Source organism: Lemur catta, chromosome 3, assembly GCF_020740605.2.
Source record: "Lemur catta isolate mLemCat1 chromosome 3, mLemCat1.pri, whole genome shotgun sequence".
Classification (NCBI taxonomy): Eukaryota; Metazoa; Chordata; class Mammalia; order Primates; family Lemuridae; genus Lemur; species Lemur catta.
In genome coordinates, this window is record NC_059130.1 from 7,986,981 (window position 1) to 8,007,607 (window position 20,627).

A 20,627-nucleotide genomic window follows, 5' to 3' on the forward strand; every position below is an offset into this window, starting at 1 on the left:
ATTATGTACAAGTAAGATGTGCATAAACTAAGGTAATTTAATGAAAATTTCTCGAGAAGAGTGAAAGTTACATTGGTTTTCCTCAAAGTTTTCATTCAAAGCACATTTTAAATAACTATTCACTTAAAATGAGGTTACAAGTTTCTGTATTTTTAAGATGCCTGAAAATGAGTATCAACTAATTTATACTTTTGTGCATAATAAAATTATGATGTTTGACCAACATAAAACAAACATCTATTAAAATGTGACATTTACTCAAAATTTAATAAACACTAAAAGGTATCCTATCTGACTCCAGGACAAATATTTTGATGCAATTTAAACTAGTTGACTAAAAAATAATTTTGGAAGCAGATATGAATTGGAAATTGAATAGAGATTTGAATCAATAAAATGCATTTCTGGAGACAAACTATGAGAGAAATCTAAGTATTGAATAGAGAAGAATGTAAAAAGTGCGTCCTAGAGAATAAAGGCATAGTTTGTAAAGAGTAAAAATAAACAAAATTGGTTAAGAAAACGTGTTTTAAAATCACTTTAGATTTTATACATGACCTAGAATTGTTTAAAAAAGGATTAAATACAATGTTAAAAGATATTCTTTTCTAATTTTCACAGGTAGTCTCATACAGTTTTTTACCAAGTAGAAGCAAATATTGCACAGACATGTTTTTATTCAACAGACTAAAAGTAATGTTGATAATTTAATCAAAGTACCCTCTCAAAATTTATAATAAAGGGTTTCAATGTCCTTTAGATTCTATTATGGTAGAAATTATGTTGGAGGAAAAAACAAAGAGGTCACATCACTGTACAAGAGACAGTGACATCATTTACAAAGGGAAAAATAAGAGGTCAAAAGTATACCGAGGAAATGGATTATAATGTGCTTAGAAATTTCAGGTAAGAAAAGAGTGTTTATATTTAGTCAAAACACTACTGAAGAACAAGAATAATAATACAGATAAGGCTTTTTATTTTCTAATTTGTGAAACTTGATAGAAATGAAAACAATACAGAGAAAAAAGATACTGAATAGGAGGCCATCTGAAGCAAATCTCTGAACATGAAAGGAGAAAATAGAACATAGTTCTCTGGTTAACCTAAAGGTGAGCACCCATCAAAATGAGTACACCAACAAAGATGGCACAGAAGAGAAAATAATTTACTGTATTGCTGTTAATTAAAATACATTTATTCACATTGGAACAAATACAACGACTGGGCTTAACAATTAGTGTAAGATTTATGATAATGCAAAACAAATAAAATATATTTATTATTCATTACAGGTACCTGTATAAATTTTTTTTTTTTAATTTAATGCTCAGTTTAAGATACTCTTGTATGCTGAGGAAGGAAAGTAACAAAATTCATTACTGAAACTCAAATCTTATTTTGATAATCATGCTGATGGGCAAAACAGGACTAAAGATTATATTTATATAGCTTGGCCTTATGTTCCTAAATCTAGAAAATCTTTATAACTTTCTTCAAAGATATTCACAGATTGCTGAGCCTTTGACATGTTTAAATAGTAGTAAAGTGTTCAAAATGTGGAAGAAAGATATCTTGTATCTTTAGCATATTTTGGCTTCTAAGAAATCTGTTTCTGTCTCCTCTCTGTATTTAATTGTATAAAACACAGACAATCTAACTTAAATAATTTTCCACTTTCTCTACCCTTTAGGGAAATTGCTCTTTTGTTGCCACGTTGGAAGATATTTCTATGCCCTTCCAGGCACTTTATTACTCTCCTGGAAAAGAACATTATGGAGGCAAATACTTAAAGGGGACAGCATTGATAGCAGAAGTTACAGGACAGATATAGTTAGTACAAAAATTCTAATGGATTGAAAATGTGTAAATATCACATAAGCTGTTCAGCCTGAAAATGTTTTTAATTTTATTTAAATTCAAAATCACTAGTTTATAGGAGACATAAAGATACTATATGAATTCAATTGAATGGAATAAGTCATTTTTTGTACTGAAATTCCATCAGAATTGAGTCGCAATTTAATATTGTAGATACAGCACATCATTCCATTTGAAACACATAAACCAAGAGCCAGAATGAAAATAAAGCTGAGAATGGTAACACTGAACAAAACTAAATAATCACAACTTCCCTTAAAAACCATAATGTTTTTACTTACTTATTCTAAGCAAAGATCCCAGTAGAATTTTTTTTCATTTTTTTCCTAACAGACAACAATATTCCCACTGACCTTTCCCTCTGCACTTCAAGAATGCATGTTCAGGTCTAACTATAAAGAAGATAGAAAACTTCCTCAGTTCATTCTCACAAAATTTCAAAATATGCTTCCAATAAATTTTTCTCCAAATCACAATCCCAGAGCAAAATAATTTATATACCTGGTAAGTAAAATGAAGATGAGGGAAAAACATTATTTTCTCAAGTTAACGCTCCCACTACTATAATATCAATGGGACTTGATAAAGAACTAGTTCTAATAGAAATCCTGCATACTATAATATGTCCTTGTCAAATCAGTGAAGCGTTGAAATAAAAAATGGGTTCAGCCAAATGCACACAGAAGTCCAAGATTTAAGTATTTATCAGTTTCTTAAGGAACTAGGAATGGAAATTGATTTCAGGGCCCATTGATGATTACTTACATTTGGTTATACATTAATGTGTAGAATAAACTCTATAGCATTTACATTAAAAACATATCTTTTAATGTTGGTGACAGGGATGATCTTCCAGAGCAAAATAGAAGATTGGCAGGGAGAAAACAAATGCAAAAGATATAAAACAAAAAAGCTAATGTTAACCTTGAAAGAAACAAACAAATTTATTGAAAGTATGAATAATGAATATTTACTCAATTCACAAAAGGTAAATATGAACTACCAATAAAAATATGAAAATATTTACTGACTCAAAATTTATCAAGGTCATGCAAATTCAGTCAACATTAAAATGTAAATAAATGCCTGTTAATAGGTAAAATTGTCCAGTGGAAAAAGTCTAATTCATAGGAGCCTGTGGAAGGGCATTATGTCAGCATTTATCAGAATGTAAGGAGCACATACTCTTAAATACAGAAATTCCATAAGTAATTACCCATTTTTCTTATTATGGCCATTTAATAATTACTGCTATCTCACCCAAAAAGCATTATTTATTTAAGATTTGTATTTGAAAGGATGAAAATTGAAGGATCTTTGTATCTTTAATCACTGGATTAAAAAAATACTATTCCTCTATTCAAAATAACCTTTTATTAAAAGCTAATATAGGCTGGGCGCGGTGGCTCATGCCTGTAATCCTAGCACTCTGAGAGGCCGAGGCAGGAAGATCACTTGAGGTCAGGAGTTCGAGACCAGCCTGAGCAGGAGCGAGACCCGGTCTCTACTAAAAATAGAAAAAAATTATTTGGACAGCTAAAAATCTACATAGAAAAAAATTAGCCTGGCATCGTGGTGCATGCCTGTAGTCCCAGCTACTTGGGAGGCTGAGGCAGAAGGATTGCTTGAGCCCAGGAGTTTGAGGTTGCTGTGAGCTGGGGTGATGCCACAGCACTCTAGCCCGGGCAACAGAGTGAGACTCTGTCAAAACAAAAAAAAAAAAAAAAAAAAAAGCTAATATATCCTCAGATCTTATCCCATTTAATGTAGCATGGTTTTGTGGTCCCTGCCTATGGGTTACTTGCCCTATTGTCATCTTTATATACTTTTACACAACAGAATTTTAAAATAACCTAATTCAAAACCAATTAATTGCTATATAGATGTTTCATGAGCTAGAATTTTAAAAAACAAAACCAAAATAAATGTAAATATTAAAATTTAAAGTAATGGATAATTAACAAATAAATAGAAAGTAAAAACTAAAATATTTCTTGCAAAGGTTAATTAAAACATTACACTTAATTACCATTTGATCTTGCAATAAAGTTTAAAAATATATTAAATACTGTCAAAGGATTTAATGACTTGTAAACTGGCATTCTGAATCGAACCTTTCATACATAATTTACCAGCATTATCTGATATGTTATGGGAATTGATGAAAACTAAAATGGGAGATTCATTTTATTTAGCAGAAACATTTTTTAATGCATTCTTTTGTGTTGTTTTCCTCAGATTTAGGAAAATAGTTGCATGTATTGTTAACTAAGTGAAGCTGAGGTAAGTTTATTGACTGTGTGTCAAAAATGTAAAATTAAAAAATCATTTTGAATGTCAAATGGTCTTTCATTTCTCCACCTTGAGATTCATGTCTCTATTTTTTTTTTTCTATATTTCATGTCTGCTTGTTCTTTCAACCCCCTTGGAGTGTAGCCAGACACTGCAGCCGACGATGTGAATATGCCTGCTATATTCCTGTTTGATCCTCTTCCCTTTATGAGTCGGTTTCTTTGTGGCTGCCTACTTGTCAAGCCATTCTTATTCTTCAAATCTTTATATATAATTTTTAAATAAGCTATGCACATCTCAGGACACGATGAATTTTTCACAGGTTAGTCACAATTAAATAGCATAAACACTGCTGCTTATGTGTTTAACCTTGTAAGAAAAAATATATATTTATTCAATTGCAACCAATTAGATGCAAAATACTGAAATTATAAGTTCAAGAGAGCTGTTTGCTCTCCTTTGAATTAAATAAGTAGATTTAAGAATCTAGCTCACAAAAATGCATCTAGCATTTGTAAGCATAGCAAAGGAAGATACATTTTGATTATTTACCTAAAATGCAAAAAGCAAAATCAATACATTTATTCAATGGATTATTACACTAAGATGTACAAGTCTTTATTCTCATGTTGTTTGGCAGTTAGGTAGTCATAATTCTTTTTCACCTAGGAGAAAATTCAAGCCTCTTTCTTATTTAAGTCTTTGCTGTTTTCATTAACACTTATTAAAAGGAAAATATAATCAGAGATGTTTTACAAAACCTGGCACTTGTCAGGTAGAGAAAAATTGATCTTTAGCTCTGTGCCTCATACAACCTGAGGCATAAAGTAATTGTTAAGAAATGTAATATCGGTTGTATCTTGGAGCTTAAATCATTCACCTCAAAGTCTCTTTAAGTTATAATGAAAATATACTAGTCAATGGGAAGAAATCCATTTTAAAAAATATTCTCAGCAGATTATTAATAATATGACTCTTGAGAAGTTGTATAAAGAATTACAAGGCCACCCTAGGACTGAAAAATCTTTTTACAGTATAAACCGGAATAATCCATCTTAACCAAGTCTAGTAAAGGTCAGATAAAAGAGAATTTAAGTAAACTGTACACTTTTATAAGCTGTTGTTAAGGTCAACTCAAGTTAATATTTTTTAGTCCTAGAGTGGTATTAGAAAGAAAGGGCAGACATGTCCAGAAAAGATAAAGAAAAATAAATATTTTTTATCATAAACCAGGAAACAATTTATTTTCATTTTCAGATACCATTGAGAGTTTAAGCTCATTCTTCCACAAACTTAAGGTCATTACCATTATATCAAAACAACAAGATTAATGAGTAACAAATTTGCAAACTAACTTCTCTAAAACTATGAGTGATTTGTAACCCCAAACCAATACACATGAGGAAGGGCTGTCAAAGTTACTAAAGATCAAACCAAAGTATGCGAAGACACTGAAGAAAGATGAATGCAATTACAGTTCTCAGAAATAATTAGCAAAGAGTAGTTGTCTAAAGTGATAGCACTTCATGAGAGGAAAAAGCAAAAATCAGCAGCGTGCTGTTTTAACAATGGGAATGGCATCTGAGAGGTGGTTCATAGAAGGGAAGAAGAGTTGGATTTGAACAGGAAAGCATGCAAAAATATTTTTCATGAGGGCTGTCATTCAGAGAGAATGCGTGGAAGAGGATACTAAATTATAAGCAGACCCCAAACTGCTGATCTCTGTCATCTGGAGAAAACTAAATGGTACAACTGCCAGTCCCCACACGGTCCATACCCCTTCAACTACACACACACACACACACACACACACACACACACACACACATGCACACACTCTCTCTCTCTCTCTCTCTCTATATATATATATATATACATATGAAACTTCATGATCAATTAGTAAACATTCTTTTTAGCACCAGAAACTGCTGTGACAATTCTTAGAAATAACTAGTCTAAGATGATGTCTTTTTATCTGTACTCCCTCCTTATATGATCTCATTCAATCGTATGTTTTTAAACACCGTTTCTATACCGATGATTCTCTATTTGTATCTTGCTCTTATCTCTCTCTGAAACTAGATTTTATTTTTTCAGCTTAAAACGATATTTGTTATTCCATAGTTTCTTTCCTTTAAAAATTTGAGAATGGCTTAACTGAGTGGTTCTGGCTTAGGAGTCTCATGAGGTTGCAGTTAAGACTTCAACTTGGGGTGTAGTCATTTTAAATTTGGCTGACTTTGATTAGGGCTGGAGGATCCCCTTCAAAGATATCTCACTCAGATAGTTGTGGAAAAAATGTCTTCATTTCTTTCTGATTGCTCTTAGGATATTTCAATTCCTTGCCACATGGACCTCTTCATAGACCATCTTGCATGGTAGCTGATGTATTCCTGAGCAAATGATCTTAGAGAGAGAGAGCACAAGAAGGAAGTACAATGTCTTCTATACTTAATTATACCTCATCACTTCTTTCACATTCTATTTTTTGGAAAATAGTCACTAAATCCAACTCCACACTAAAGGGGAAGGGGATTTGATTACATCTTTTGACAGGAGGATTTTTCAAACAATATGTTGGAACTAGGTTTTTGTATCCAAGTATTTGGTTCACCCTTGGAGGTCTAAAAGACTTTTCACATTTAACATGTCCAAAAACCAAGCGCTTGATTTTCCCACACTAAAACTGGATTCTCTCCAGCCTTTTCACATCAGGATATAGTAACTCCCTCTTTCCACTTAAAAAAAAAAAAAAAAAAACCTTAGAACCACCTTTAACTTCTCTTCCCTCACCTTCATTTTATCATAAAACCTGCAAGCTCTACCTTAATAAACTACCCAGAATTCAATTTTTTTCTCACCACTCACATCACCGCCAGTCATCTTTACACTTGTGAAATTTTTCTGTATTAATGTCCCATACTTCCATTCTTGCTTCTCAAAATATTTTCTGCAATTGATCCTGAAAATCTTTGAAATAAGTTAAATCATGTCACTCCTGTTCTTAAAACTCTTTAGTGGTTTTCTTTCTAATTAATAATAAAATTTAAAATTCTTATATTGGCTTTACATTGGCTTTATATCCCAACATAATCTTTCTCATTGTTAACTAATTATATTGTCAATTGCTGACACATCTCCATCTAATTTTTTTTTTTTTTTACTATTCTCAAGCTATAGTGTATATTCTATTTAAGCACTTTTTATGTACTTCTTCTCTTTCCCTGTAATGCTTTTCTCACAGATATTCTGTGCACAGGATGTACTAACATTCTTCAGGAAAATACCATCAATATTTCTCCAAATGACTTGCCAGAGAGTTCTTCTCTAAAGATATCTCTTAAAATATCAAGACCCTTCACTCTTTACTTCTTTATTTTCCTTTGTAGAAATAACATTGCCTCATATATATTATATTCAATTACTTATGCTTTATTTCTCTTTTCATCTTAATAGGATATAAGGTCCATAAAAGAATATTTTCTTTTTTTTTTTGGTTTTATGTATTCCTAATTTCTAAAACAATATATAGTTAAGATGTATTTATTATGAAGAATTAGCTCAAGTGATTATGGAGACTGAGAGGCCCCATGATCTGATTTCTAAAAGGTAGAAACCCACAAAAGACAGTGGCATATTTTAGTCTGAGTCTGAAGGTATGAGGACCAAAGACAATAATGTTGTAAACTGAAGTCCAAGGGGAGTAGAAGATGAGATGAGATGCCTCAGTTCAACAGTGAGACAGGGACAAAAAAGGAGAGAATTCCTTCTACCTCTGCCTTTTGGTCTATTCAGGCCCTTAATGGATTGGATGATGGCCACCGACATGGGGAAGATCAATCTGCTTCACTGAGTCCACCCATGTAAATGCTAATCTCCTCTTGAAACACCTTTACAGACACACCCAGAAACACTGGGCATCTTTTGATCTCACCAGGTTTACACATTAATTTAACTATTAGAATTCTGACCCCTGTCAACATGGCACTCATACACATCTCCTTAATTCACACTTAATCCTCAAATAAAGACAATAGCATTAGACCTGCTTAACATGACACAACTATCCTGCCTATAACCAAAAATGTACTAGCCCTTCCCCAGAAAAGAAGGTAAAATACTTGAGTCATATTAACTCTTCTTCTTGATCTCTCATAACATAAACATTACCATGTAAAATTAGAAATATTTAAACACTATGATATAAAGTCAATATTTCTTATGTTCCATAATAATAAAACATGAGAAAAAAGAAAGATCAAAGATATATCAAAGATATATATATATATATATATATATGTAAATAGCTGGTATTTATAACAACCCATTCTGTGTTCCCTTCATCTTCAGCAAGTACCTCACCTGGTTAGATTCTGCACCTAGTGAAGATTCTGTACTTGGTTCAGTGTTGGAAACATTCATTTCAAAGAGTCTGGGCTATCAGTAGTCCTGCCAACATTGAGTTATTATAGTTTTCCATTCACCTTAATCACAGGGCATGGTAATATAAAGGGACACTCTAAGGGAAGGGATTTCCTGTATCCAGACATACTCTTCCTTACCTCCGTTGGGTAATAGTAATCCAATTCCCCTTGGTAGTTAGTATCAATCACCCCAGCCAGCACAGTATCTCCTGTCTTTGCCTGTTGATTAAAAGGCATAAAAAATCCAAAGTGGCCAGTGGCAGTCTTAACTTCCAGCTCAGAGGAATCAGTGTTATGTCTGTTTATGGAAACATTCCTCTTTCTGAAACTAAGACCTCTAAGGTAGCAGAGCATAAGGTCATGGGAATAAGAAAAAAAAAAATTGCTGACACATTACTAATAGTAGGTGGTGCTATTCCTGAACCCAAAGATCCTTGCTATATGAGAAACAGTACCATATATTGAATACTGATTCAGAGCATATGAAGGTTTCTGGAGAAACTTGTCCTAGCCTATTGCAATCTAGCTGGCACTGTAACTGAGACTTTAAAAGGCCCTTCTATCATTTTATCAAGCCAGCTGATTCAGGATGGTGGGGAAAATGAGAAGACCAGTGAATTCCACAAAAATAGGCTCATGGCCACAGTTCTTTTGGTGTGAAGTGAGTTCTTTGTTCAGAAGCAATGCTGTGTGGAATAACTTGGTGGTAGACAAGCCAATCTGTAGATCCACAGATGATAGTTTTGACAGAAACATTGCACGCAAGGAAGGAAAATCCCAATCCAAAGTAAGTGTCTATTCCAGAAAGAACAAAACGCTGCCCTTTCCATAGTGGAAGCAGTGCAGTCAGCCTGCTACCAGACTAATCACCCTAGAGAATGGTGCAATACCGGGCACTCAATGTTGGTCTGTGCTGTTGGCATATTGATCAGTCATCAATGATTGTAGGTAGGTCAGCCTTAGTGAGTGAAAATCTATATTGCTGAGCCATGCACAACCTCTGTCCCTGCCATGATGACTGCTTTGTTCATGAGCCCATTGGGTGATGACAGGGGTGGCTGGAGAAAGAGGCTGACTGGTATCCACAGAATATACTACCCTATCCACTTTATTATTAAAATATTAAAATCCTCCACTGCTGAGATCACCGTTTGGTAAGCATTCATAAGAAGTACAAATATCTTCATGTTTTTGCCCATTTAGATCACTTCATGCATATTTCTCTTCCCCAAATTTCTTGGTCACCAATTTTCCAATTGTGTTCCTTCTAAACCCTGATAATCCAGTGAAACAACTGAACACAGCTCATGAATCAGTACGTAATTATACATCTGGCCATTTCTCTGCCCAAACAAAGTGTACAGGAGCACTTCTCAAAATTCTGTCCATGGGGAGGATTTCCCTTTACCCCTGTCCTTCAGGGATGTCCCAGAAAGGAGCTGTAGTACTGCAGCTGTCTACTGTCAGGTGATGATTGGGTATTGGGCGGAACCATTGGTAACCAGGCCTGAAGCTTCTCTTCTACCAACTGAACATAGTGAATATTCCATAAAGCCATAGGTGTAGTGTGGAAGAGAGAAGGCAGTGTTGCAGAAGTGGGGACCATGGGCATTTGGGCTACTTTTTCATGTAACTTATTTGTGCCCTGAAGGCACAAATAAGGGCCAGTCATGTATGTACCACCTGCATTTGATGACAGAGTATCGTGCATACCCAAATTTATTGCTTGGTAGGTTGAAAAACACCCACTTCATGATGGGAAGTTCAGGTCACATAGTAAATTGCTGGCCCATGGTTACGTGTCAGTCTCTCCTTAAGCTCAGTGGCAGGAGCTTAAGTGGTGGCCAAGAGCTCTGTATCAAAAGTACAGTCATTATTCATGAAGGATGGTAAAGCTTTGCTCCAAAATCATAAGGGCCTATTCTGTGATTCATAGATAGGGCCTGTGAAAGGCACCAAAAAACATCGCTATCTGCCACTGACACTTCGCACATCATTAGATTTGACGGATAATATGGCCCAAGTGGCAGAGTAGTTTGCACAGTAGCCTGTACCTGTCCCAAAGCCTTTTCTTATTCTATAACCCACTCAAAACTAGCAGGTTTCAGGTCACTCAGTAAATGGGCCAGAGTAACACACCCAGATAAAAAATATGTGGTCTCCAAAATCCAAAGAGGCCCACTAGGTATTGTGCCTATTTTTTGGTTGTAGAATGGGCCAGATGAAACAATTTATTCTTCACCTTGGAAGGAATATCTCAACAACATGCCCCACACCACTGCATCCCTAGAAATTTTACTGAGGTTGAAGGTCCCTGAATTTTAGTTGGATTTCTTTCCCATTCTCTGATACACAAATGCCTTACCAGTAAGTCTAGATTAGCTGCTACTCTTGCTCACTAGGTCCAAATTAGCATAATATTATCAATATAATGGACTAGTGTGATAGCATGTGAAAGAAAAGAGCTGTTGTTTTAGTCTGTTTTCTCTGCTATAACAAAATACCTGAAACTGAGTGATTTTAAACAATAGAAATTTATATTTTACCATTTTTAAGGCTAGAAAATCCAAGATCAAGGTACTGGCAGATTAAGTGTCTGGTAAGGGTCACTCACTGCTTCCAAAACAGCACTTCCCCAAAGGGGAAGAATACTGTGTCCTCTCATGGCAGAAAGGATGGAAGAGAGTGAGCCCACTCCCTCAGGTCGTTCTATAAGGACCCAAATCTTGCCCATGAGGGTTCATCCTTCATGATTTAATCACCTCCTAAAAGCTTACCACATCTTAATATTATCACGTGGGTGATTTAGTTTCAACATACGAATTTTCAAGGGCACATTCAGACCATAGTAGCACTCAAGATCCCTGTGAAATAAATTATAACTTAGGACTGAAGAGTTAATATACCACTGAGGTAGAAGAGTGAAGGTGTATTGCCTGCATTTCCGGCTGAAAATTATCTGCTTCTCATAGGCCTATGGGCAGGTATGAATAAAAGTACATTCCCAAGATTAATAACTGCATACCAGGTACAAGAAGATGTATTAATATGCTCAAGCAATGGAAGTACATCTAGTACAGCAGGTGCAATTGGAATCACCACCAGGTTAATCTTACAATAATCCCCTACCATTCTCCAAGATTCATCTGTCTTCTGCACAGGCCAAATGGGGATGTTGAAGAGTCGAATGAGGATATGGTGAGAATCAATATATCTGCATCTTTCAAGTAGTTAATGATAGTATTACTCTCTACAATCCCTCCAAAAATAGAGTATTGCTTTTGGTTTATCATTTTTATAGGTAGAGGCAGTCATAATGGCTTCCACGTGGCCTGTGCCACCATAATAGCCTTTACTCCACAGGTCAGTGAACCAATGTGGGGATTGTTTTGGGTTCTAAGTATGTTTATTCCAATTATACCTTTCAGAACTGAGGAAACAAAACCATGTGGGTTTGGGGACCCATTAGGTTCATTGAGAAACAGACCTGAGCTAAAACACCTGACTTACATAAGCCCGTACTCTAAGTGGAGGGCCACACCGGCATTTTGAGTCTCCTGTATGTCTTCTGTGTGTTGTTAGTGTCGGCACAAAGCTATTTGTCCAGTAATCCCAAAAAGGTCTCATTTTATTCTTTACCTCAATGTACAGTTATCCTGGTAAATGGGGTAGGTCCCAATGGGAAAATTGGGAAAAAATTAACAGCATAAATTTTCAGCAGTGTACCGAGGTCTTTCTTCAAGCAGACCTGGCCTCTGCTTTTTTCAGAGTTCTGGGTCAGTGAACTGGTTCAAGTCTGGGAAGTGATTGAGGGGCCCTGACTCTCCATTTTTACGATTCAGGTTAGACTTTTGTTCATTTAATCTAGAACTTTTCTGCTTAAAGAGATCAAGTAAGAATTTAGTAGCCTTCCTAATCATTTCACTTATAGGAACACCGTGATCAATTAGCCAGTGCCATGAGTCTGTATGAGTCAGACTACTTTCGTTTTTGCTTTGACTATATTGTCCATTAACGCAACTACTCCCACCTTGCCTTTGGCAATTGAGTGCTGCCACCTTCTTGGCCCCTGCTGCCCCAGAGCAAAATTACTCTATCATATCATTTTGATTTCCCAACTCAGTGACTGCATTTTCTGCTGTGAGCTCTGGCTACAGAGAAGAGTGATCACAGTTGCTAAGACTCCTTTCACAAATTTCTCACAGTACTGGTGAAAGGTGTGTCTTCTGGACCCTCCCAGGGTGCATGAGTAGGTCTCACTTGACAAATCCACTCAGACATTCAAATCTTCCTAAATCTTTGAATCCTCTCCTTTACATTAAGCCAATACACATATGAAATTTTCAATTTGTTCACAGTAGACTACCTTTTGGTCAATATTTCAGCCAAACAGCCAAACAAACTGAGCCCTTTCTACTTCCCTCAGTCGCAATATTAAATTCAGAATCTCTGCTTAGTGAGCTCATGTCAACAAATTATTTTGAGCCGATCCAACTTTATGTTTCTTCCATCAGTATTCCACACCATTAGTATCCATTCCCTCCATATTCTTCTCTGTATAAATTGGGAAAGTCTTGGTTCTGAAGCATAACATCCTTTCTCATAGGTCACACATTGTATCTCACCTTTACGAGAGTGCCAGAACTTGAGTCTAGTTATAGGTGTGGAAGTAAAGAGGGGTGGTAAAAGTAGGTCCTGAGGAGAATCAACATTGTCTTGAATGATAACTGCCTCAGGGGAGGCCACTACAGTTTTCTTAGGCAATCAATGAAAAGTTAATCTCCTCAAAAAGAGGTGGAAAGGCCAATACTACTTTGAGTAGAGAGGCCAGTACCACTGGGGGTGAGGAGATTGCTACCACTGGAGGTTGGGAGACCACTTCCACTGGGAGTGAGGAGACCTTTCCCACAGCAAAGAAAGCTCATCAGATTTAGAGACTCAATGTCTTCAGCTTCAACAAGGGTCTTTCCATATGTCCTCATCTTAATTTATAAGATCCTATTTTTTTTCCCAGCTCTCACTTTAACAGTAGATGCCCTTGCAAGGCTGGGAAGTCAACTTGTAATTTAGCCAGTCCCAGAATAAAATTTTGTGTTTTATTTTCTCTGTAAGGTAAATTATCCTATGAGTCCAAAGAAAGACTAATTTCAGTTTTTTTCAGAATTTTTCTAGTTGTAAGGATGGGATTGATGACTTCCAAGGTGTCTTCCTGCTAGAGCTGAAACTAGAAATCAATCACTTTTAATAAATAAAATATATCAAATAATATCAAGACTTTTAAAGTGTTTTTATATGTTGCCTTCACTGTTTTGTATCATTGATTTCTCACGACAAAACTCTGAGGCAGATAACATTATAGCATATTTCTTTTCTGCCATCCTAGTTTTTAACTTTGTTATTATTTTCAAAAAATAAATAAGAAGATTCCAGTTTTTAAAAATTTCCTAAAGAAAATTATTTTAAAATACTGTTAATTTCTAGTTTTATTGAATTGTGAAAAAAATATTGCCTGTATTATTTCTGCTTCATAATATATATTGATTCTTTCTTATGACCTAAAATGTAATTTGATTTGTGAATGTTCCACATGTTTATGGAAAGAAGGTATACTCTTTTATTTCAAGATATAATATGAATATATGTAAAGAGATTGATCTTAGTAAGTAATCTAGGTTTTCTACATCTTCCTTAATATTTGCCCATCTAATTTACACTTGCCTAAAAATAGTGTATTAAATCTCCTATTATTAGTGTTTCCATTTCATCTTGTAGTTATTCAACATATACTACATGAAAATAAATTTGTTACTACAATATGTTATTAGTTGTTGCATTTACTGCTTTTGTCTGAATTTTAATTTGTCTAATGGAAGGTTTCTAACTCCTGCCTTATTTTTTTTTATTTTTTGCCTGTTGTAACTTTATCATCCCTCTATGCTTAGCTTTTTTTCTTCAATTTTGACTCTTTTATTTATTTATTTTTTTAATTTCAGAATAGTATGGGGATACATTTTGGTTCCGTATAACGCCTTTGCCTCACTCAAGCCAGAGCTATAAGCATGTCCATTCCCCACCCCCCCCATACAGTGCTCCACACCCATTGATTGTGAGTTTACCCATCCCCACCATCCCCCTCCCACCCACCCAGCACTCGATGAATATTACTTCCATGTGAGCACATAAGTGTTGATCAGTTAGTACCAATTTGATGGCAAGTACATGTGGTGCTTGTTTATCCATTCTTGTGGTACTTCACATCGAAGGATGGGCTCCAGCTCTAGCCAGGATAATATAAGAAGTGCTAGTTCACCGTTGTTTTTTTGTAGTTGAGTAGTACTCCATGGTATACATATACCATATTTAATAAAAGAAAATAAAAAGATTGCCAATTTTTCCCTGCCAAAAATGACCATCACCTATTGAAGAAACGATAGTTTATCATTTCAAAAGAAGTTGCTCTAGAGCTAATAAAACTGATTAGCAACCCATAACTCTCATCTTTTTCTTCATATAATTATTACTTTCTTTTATTTCTGATGTATCTTAATTGTTTTTCTTTTATTTCCTTTGCTTCTTTCACCATTGAATCCCCACAGGTCCCTACATTTCTTTTGCCAAGAAGCAGAAGTTACCTGCTTCTTCCTTAGAATCAGTGCCATCTTGATATTGATGGCTTGAGCTCTGTACACTTTTTAAATATCTTCCTTTTTTTTTTAACTTTTCATTGGTATGTGCTCTGATTTAACAATTATCAGTATTTTCTCATTGAGAATGGGCCTTGCTCTTGCAGAAAGTGATATTATCTGTGTTTTCCCAACATTAGGATTCTGGCACTCCTCTTGCGTCTCACGGTATCTGCCTGACTTTCCACACTTCTTGGACAGCAGGGCTATGTCTTCTTGATTTTCGAAATTTACTTTCTGACACAGTTAATTTTACATTTTTAGATTTCTGCTATTATTTTCATACAACAATGTGAATGTTATGAAATATATTGTGTGTTCTTTATATAGTTTACATAATCTTAGCAATTTTATCACTTTAATGTTTGCTTAGTATTATAAAGATAAATGATTATTTATAAAAATTAACACAGCAGTCCTTTTATGTATTTTTAATAATGATTTTATACATGACATTAATGATGGATATATATTTATTAATGATTGCATTAAGTTATTGTTGCATAATGACATTTACTCCATTTAATAATTTTTTCATTTAATTCTCCGTTATCTCATATTAACACTAGAATCCCTGATTTTATATTTGCCTTCACTAGTACATTAATATATTCAATATATAATGCAATAGCCATGAGTTAAACTTGATACTAACTCAAAGTATGAAATAATGACTATAACAGAAAAACATAATATGCTGCCTTCCTTATTTGCAGTATGGGAATCAGAGTTATGGCAATTCTGCTAGATTCATACTGGCAAAATAGGTGCCTTAATTGCTACCAACTTTCTTTCCATTTCACCTTGTATAATAATGTCTTCACAAAGATTATCTGTATCAATTTTCTAGATATTACACATGTATATGATCAATAAATGATTGAAAATTATCAATAATAATGATTATATTAATTTTGAATATGATAATAAATGTTAACTCTTCTAGATGTTTGATGTTAAATAGATCCTCACAATAAATGGTTGTTGGAGAAAGGAAGATTACTATTCACTTTGTCTGTATATTTAGAGTATTAAATACATTGTTGTTGCATGTCACTCATTGCTGAGAAATGGTTCCAATGACTTGATTAAATAATATTTAGGATATAAATTATTTTGCATTACAGTTGATGTATTTGTGGATATTTCATTTATTTTTGAGAATTGTAAAAGACAAAATTTATAAATAGCAAATATTTCTAGAAAAAATCTTTATCAGCTTTTTAAAATTTTATACTCCAATCATAGCCACATACTCCTAGGAGCATTGTTTCTTTATTAGGATCAACAATTCTATCCTAGACTGTAGAATGTTATATTGTTGTTGGAGTAATTCTAGCAATGGGATATCAGCTAAATTAAGGAGAGTGCCACAGCTTGGCAGTGCTTTTTTCATAATTTCACAATCAACCATGATCTAGTAAGTGTCTACTGACCCAGGACAAATATGACAGCAAACCTCTTGGGGGGTTACAGAAATACAAAAACATTCAAAGCCAACTTTCAACTGGTGTAACTTTGCATCAAAAATCACCTGATAACCTGAGAGCCTGAGAAAAGTACAAATCCTGCCATTTCTTCGTGAACTTACACTGGGGTTATGAAGCTGACAGTAAAGGGGGAAGGGCAAGTGAGACAGGAATGTGAAATATCTCAGAAGAGAAGAGAGAACCATAGCATTATTGTTACGTGGCCTGAAATGGTTCTCTAGTCTAAATGGGAAACCCTTCTGTGAAAAGACAGTCTAGTTATATTTTATTTTCATACTGCAGAAACTTCCTGTGGGTTGTTATGTGTATTATATGACTTACAGCATAGCGTACAGCTGAAAGATTGCAAATACTGACTCTGCAAGAATCTGGCACCATGAATCATTGCTCATTTTCTTAACATTTAAACTGTTTGCAAGGTCCATGAACCAGTCACTGCAGGAAAACTCACAGGAGGCAATTTTAGAGTAAAATTCTGAAGGAAGTTTCCCTTACTAGGAGACCCTAAAATTTACATTACTGGATCATGATAACACAACATGGCAAACAGTCACCAGGGGGAATTTTAGAATCGATTTCTTGATTATAAGGAACATAGAAAGAACAAGGATGTGTATAAGTCAAAATGTATAGGTCAAACATCTATTGTTTACTCCCATTAACCCGAATTTAATGATCCAAAGACAAAACTATTTTAAATACATCAAAACTAGCACAAAGTGGGAGAAAATGTAGTGACAAGATGTAACAATAGGAATGAATACTTCTCTTTTTCTCTGAATTCCAATTTTATGGCCTAATAATACACACACACACATATAATATGAAACATATATTTATATGTGTGTATATATAAACATATGCACACAAACACACATGTTTGAATTACTGTTCCTGAAATAATTGATCTGTCGTACCATACTGACAGCGAATATAATGAAATTGACTCTAAAGATGTATAGAGAAGCAGAAATTGGATGAACAACTTTCTCCCTGAAATGTTTAGTAATAGTAAGGATCAATGTTGTAGATTACAGGGGCCAATGGATTAGAGCTTCATATGTAGTCACTGTAGAATACACTAAAAATAACATAGAAATTTCCCTAGAGAGTCTTTTGTTAAAAATATAAAATCTATTATTAATAATTCAACTGTGTTTTATTTTATTGAACTAAAGGGAATAATGTGGACTGTGGGGTCAGAAGTGAATCCAATTTGTGCTTACTAAATGTTAATTTTGGATCTTTGATTCTAAATTTCTTACCCATATAAGCTTGTTTTAAGAATTATATGATTCAATACCTACAAATTGCTTCACTTACCACTCAATAAATGTAGTTTCCTTTCTCATTTGAAAGAACAAATCTAATCATTGTTGTTATTTAGTTCATATCATATAATTTACACAAAAGAATGGCATGAGTGCCGAGTAAATGCAATAACATTATACTTTTGGATTATATTAAACAAAGTATATGTGTCTCTAAAGAATTTTTTTCTTATGATCAACACATGGAAAGTAAATAAACAATCTTGCTTCTTTTAATAAAATACATGCTTAATCTTTGCTGATAGTTTCTGGCACAGAGCTTCAAAAATCCTGAATTTCCTGAATGTTAGGACTATCTTAGTTATCCTAATTAAGTGATTCCTGGTGAAGCCCCTAGATAGCTTCAGAATGGGGCTTGGATATCAGAAAAACCAACCACATGATTAGAGGACTGAAACTGTCAGCATGATCCCCCCAGACCTCTAGGAAGTGGAGGAGGGATAGAGATTGAGTTCATCACATGTCCAGTGATTTAATCAGTCATGCCTATGTAAGAAACCTTTGTACGTACACTGAACAAAGTGGCTTGGCAGGCTTCCTACCTGGGAACATAGGCTCTCCCTGACTGTGGGGGACAGGAGGTCTTGTGCCTCATCCAGCCAGAACTTGACCTATTGTTCTCTTCCATTTGGCTGTTGTGCGTTGTATCCTTCATAAAAAGACTGTAACTGGAAGTGCAGTGCTTTCTGTGAGTTCTGTGAATCATTCTTGTGAAAATTAAACCTGAAGAGGGTCATGGGAACCCCTCCCTGAATTTGCAGCTAAGTCAGGCAGACGTGTGAACAGCCTGGGGGCCCCACTCCGGGCTGGTATCTAAGTAAGTAGTTTTGCTGGGAACTGTAGGATCACCAACCTGTGGGCTCTGACATTAACTCTGTTCAGTTAGAGTCATAATTTAAGGATTTCGTCTTTAACTTGTGAAATCTGACACATACTTTGAGTAATTAGTTTCAGAATTGAATTGAATTGTAGGACAATAAGTAAATGTCAAAAACTGGTTTTGGAACATATTAACATTCATTATATAGCTCTTCTGTATTTTTGTTATCATACACTTTCTTTAAACTACATTATTCATTGAAACCCACATATCCTCTCCTTGCTCATGGTCTTTGTCATCATATCATTGACCTGTCATCACCTTTGGATGACTTCTGCCTATATGTGGATGATCCTTCCCTAGACATCGATTCTTGGTTTTTTAAATGTTTTGATTTCTACTTGTACCTCAGCTACCTACACCTGTGTAACCCTCTTAATATTTTCATCATTAAAAACTGTATTACTATCCAAACCAGGTATTTTAGTGTTCAGTGATCTCCCCAAAACCACACAAATCCTTCACTGTACTTAAAGCACCTAACATGTAAGTCGTCTTTAACCAATAAACATCTTTTATCCGCTTATTGTCTCACCTTGTCTGAACCCATTGGTCTTCCTATTCCTTCTAATTAATTTAGCTTGGAGTATTGCACAAACATTAAAATACTTTTCTTGTAAATATGCTCACCCATTCAGCTTTCTCATAACAAACTCCAGCCTTGGATAAATGAATTTATAGCAATATTTTTTTCACTCTGCAGCTAAACATTGATGGAGAAAAATCATGCAACTGGTTATGTCAGTTGCATGATTATAAATCCGTGATTATGAATTATAGATTTATGATTCCCATCCCCATTTGGATCACTATTCTACCCAGTAGTATAATTATTTATCACAACCTGAGCTGCTCACTTCATTTCCTGAACTGACTATTCCCTGTCTCCTACACTATCCTCTAGTGATCCTTGCCAAGCACAACCATGAAAGAATAAGCTGATGGAATTTCCTCATGATTTGTTGAGTTAATATAAGCCTTACCATTCATGAATCTATAAACCTACTTCCTATTTATCTCCATTTTCTCCTTTCTGTTACAACAAAGAATGTTTCTCTGTCTAGCAAAGGCTAAACTCTCTACCCGTATTATGAATCAGATTCCCCCTCACCTTCTTTGGGACATTTCCCCTTTACTTTGTTTATACCCACACTCTCTTGAGTGTTTAATCCCTAATTTTTTTTATTTTACAAATTTTTTATTTATTTTAGCTTATTATGGGGCTACAAAAGTTCAGGTTATATATATTGCCCATGTCCCACCCATCCCCTCGAGTCAGAGCTTCAAGCGTGTCCATTCCCCAGACAGTGAGCATTGCACTCATCATGTAGGTATACACCCATCCCCTCCCCCCACCCCTCACCTCAGTCCGATACCCAATTGGTGTTATTCCCAAATGTGCACTTAGGTGATGATCAGGGAAACCAATTTGCTGGTGAGTACATGTGGTGGTTATTTTTCCATTCTTGGGATACTTCACTTAATAGAATGGGTTCCAACTCTCTCTAGGAGAACAAAAGGGATTCTATATCACCGTTATTTCTTATAGCTGAGTAATACTCCATGGTGTACATATACCACATTTTACTAATCCACTCATGAATTGATGGGCATTTGGGTTGTTTCCACATCTTTGCAATTGTGAA